This window comes from Enhydra lutris, unplaced genomic scaffold (assembly GCF_002288905.1).
Source record: "Enhydra lutris kenyoni isolate GAN:26980312 unplaced genomic scaffold, ASM228890v2 scaffoldscaffold13, whole genome shotgun sequence".
Taxonomy (NCBI): Eukaryota; Metazoa; Chordata; class Mammalia; order Carnivora; family Mustelidae; genus Enhydra; species Enhydra lutris.
The window spans coordinates 1,072,718-1,076,431 of NW_019154097.1; the positions used below are offsets into that span (position 1 = coordinate 1,072,718).

The window sequence follows — 3,714 nt, forward strand, 5'->3', positions numbered from 1 at the left end:
AACACAAGCACTCAATAAACATAATGCTTTTGCCTTTACTTGATTCCCCATATGTCCATGGTGATTTAAAATGAAACAAAACCAAACAAAACCCTATACAATGCCTTCGGGATTAAACAATTGATTTCCTGGCCCAGAGAGACCAGATATTCTGATTAGTCATAATTTAGAAACCTTTGAATCTCAGAAAACAATAAGCACACAATGAGGATTTGTAAACAAAAGGTCAGCTCTATGGAGAGCTTAATGAGAGAGAAAGCACATCAAGGAAAGTAGAGTTGCTACAATTATTTCAGTGCAACCTGCTTATGCATGTTTTAAATAAGTACACAGACATCACCAGCTCACTGAGGGGTGACAAAGTGGATGGAGAGAAAATGGGGCTGTCAGAGTCACCTATGATTTGTGTCTCTAAAATCTAAGTATAAAGAGCAGTCCTCTATATTTAAGTGTGAGACAGAGAGAGGCCCCAGTTGAATTTACTTTACTTAACTGACTACACTGGATGTGGAGGGTGTGTTTGGTGTTTTACTTATAAATAAACTTATAAAACATATTTCGTAAAATAACATGTCATTTCACTGTGAAAAATAATTTTAGCTTACCCTACATTTCAATCCTTATTTCACTGTCACTCCATACAATCAAAACCCTAAAAGGTGTAATTGTACCCTTGTCTAAGTAGGTAACAGGAATTAGAGTTACCCTATCCCATAAAAACATGAAATGAAGTAGGCAAAATGTAGGAAATCAGCATTAGAGATGTTGGACATCAAGCAGCAGAGGACGGAGACATCTGAGAAAGGGGAAACAAGCAAAATCAGTCCTGGGGCTGCCATGGCTCACCGAAAGGAGCAAGTTTCCAGGCCACGGTGGGTGGGCTGGCGGGTGCTGGGAAAGGAAGCCCAGAGGAGTCCAGCACTTTCTGTGAGGGATGGAGATGGAGTTGGGAGCTCAGGAAGGCCAACATGACTAGAATACATATTTCCAGAGAACTATAAAGGAGGCTACTACACAGAGAGGAGGCTCTGTGTGTGTGTGTGTGTGTGTGTGTGTGTGTGTGTGTGTGTGTAATGCCAAAAAGTTAAAATGTGTGACATTTGTATTTTAATAAAAAACTAATAAGCATGCAAGGAAGCAGGAAAATACAACCAATAAAGGGGGAGATAATTAATAGAAAGATACAAAAATGATACAGATGAGAGATTATTAGATAAGGCTATTTTTTTTAAAGATTTTATTTATTTATTTGACAGACAGAGATCACAAACAGGCAGAGAGGCAGGCAGAGAGAAAGGAGGAAGCAGGCTCCCCGCTGAGCGGAGAGCCCGATGCGGGGCTCGATCCCAGGACCCTGAGATCACGACCTGAGCCGAAGGCAGAGGCTTTAACCCACTGAGCCACCCAGGCGCCCCGACAAGGCTATTTTTTAAGGTGTGGGAACTTTATTTCATATATACAAAAGGTGGAGAAAAAAATGGGACTGTTAGAAACACAGAAGAGATAACAAAAACACAAATCAAACTTTAAGAGATGAAAAATAATATCTGATATAAAAATATACACTGGATGGGTTTCATCATATTAATAGACACTGTAGAACAAAATGTTAATGAAATTAAATTGTAACAACAAAAGAATCTAAAATGTAAAACAGAGAAAAAGTGGAGAAAATGCAGAGTTATGTTATGGAAAAACTGCAAGTACTGTAATATGTAAACAACTATAGTTCCAAGAAGAAAAAGGGAGAATTAAAAAAAAACTTGAAGTGTCAAATTTTTACAAACTTGATGAAAACTTAGTAAAGTTACATGTTCATGAGGACACCTAATCTTTATGATTTTCACTAATCTTTTCACTAAATCTAGACTTCTTACTAAATTCCATGCTTTTCTGCCTCACAACCGTTTTTACAGGAAGGTCTCTATGAGTGCATTCACTTCTCTCAGCGCATTTTTTGTCTTCCATTTTTTTTCTTTTAATATGTGTGTGAGTGGGGTAAGCCCTTAAAAGTCTCTTATTTTCTTCCTAAGTTGACTTGCTTAGAAGACATTTTCACTTAATAATGAAGGGAAAAGGAAACCAAGGATATAAGTATGTTTAAACACCACACGAAGATGATATGGTTCTATAGAAAAAGAAGCTAAGATAGACTGTGGTGTATTCTATACTCTCTTACTAAAACTAAAAAATAAATGTTTTCTCTAGCTTGGCTTGTGGATTTGTTCTACAGGATTTTTTTATTCTGGTAGTGAAATGATTTTGTAAGCCCTCATTTTGAAGGCCCAGAAAAAAAGGAATACTTGTATTTAGTGGACTTTGGGACAGAAATAATTGAGTTCTACCCTTAGAAATATTACATCACTATTTATAGTCCTGTTTGATACACCAGACTCCTCATCAAGGGAACTCACCCTGTTCACTTTCATTCTCTTCCTCCCCACCCCACAAGAAAAATTATTGTAGACATATGTCTGAACATCACATTAACTAAACTACAACTGAAGAATGAAAAGAAGTTTAACTTCTAAGGGTGAATACAGTCCAAGAAATTTTAAAATAACATTTTTTTTCATACATGAATTTAACTCCACAATTTTCTATAAAGATTAGGCTGAGAAAAATCAGGAATTCACACATTCAATCAACGTTATCAAAGTGTCTGAAGTGCATTGCTAGAGCCTGTGGGGCCCAGATAGTCAGCTGGCCAGAGCCAAGAGGAGATGCTGGGACAGAAGCAGGCACGATGGAAATGAAGAGAAGTGGAGAGGAGTACTTTACATGCATCACTGAGCACGAAGACCCCAAGGAACACACCATGCTCCTCCACAGGGTCAGCAAAGAGATTCTCTCAGAAGTGGAACACAGCCTCCAGGATGCCATACAAGTGTGCCAAAATGTTCACTGGGACCCCCAGCTTATTTCTGGGCTAAAGCCTCTGAACTGGCCATGGTCCACGCCTTGACAGAAAAATCAAAGCCATGTTCCATTATATGGAACAATGGCCAGACAGGGCTGTTGGCCGGGCCTCACAGGTCATCGTGCCCTGATCCAGAGCTGTGGGACAAGCATGATCCCTTTACTTCCTCCCTTCAGGCCAAGCACGCCCAGAAGAATGGTGAGATCTGGGGCATACATGTGAGACGAGTACCCTGGGGGACATGCAAGCCTTTGGCATCTAGAAGCCATAGGCTGTAAGCTATAACCATACAAGATAGCAATGGAGACAGCAGTTCTGCTCTTGTATACTGATGACATCATATCAGGCCACAAAGAGGAGGGTGATGACCAGAGCCCGCGAGGCGGGGTGCCTGATGCTGGCCAGGAGTGAGTGGCAGGCAAGGCAACCTCAACACAGAGCCAACAGAGGGTCCCTCTTCCCTGAGCCAGACTACCAGGATATTCGGGATGTCTTTGTTTGGAAGGGATCAGGTTGAAAGGCAGCCCAGGCACCTTTCTGTCCCAGCTTAGTCTGTAAAGGATGCAGACCTATAATTCTTCTCCACTGTAAGTTTCCATCGAGTTTGCTTCCGATGATTCTATCTAAGCCATTCAAAAAAAAATAAGTAACTGTTACTGTCAACTGTTAGCAAAATGGAGACAGAATGTAGGACTAAGTGAACTGAGTGAGGAGGGTCCAAAGAACCTAGTGTTGACACTTATGGGGAAGAATCCAGAGAGCAGAGGAGCTGGAGAACAGCAGGGTTCCCATCC

The 3,714-nt window shown here is 40.6% G+C and overlaps 1 pseudogene; it reads left to right on the plus strand.

Moving 5' to 3' along the window:
* The first annotated feature begins 762 nt into the window (after positions 1-762).
* On the plus strand, positions 763-3,331 carry LOC111145949 (annotated as a pseudogene).
* The last annotated feature ends 383 nt before the right edge of the window (positions 3,332-3,714 follow it).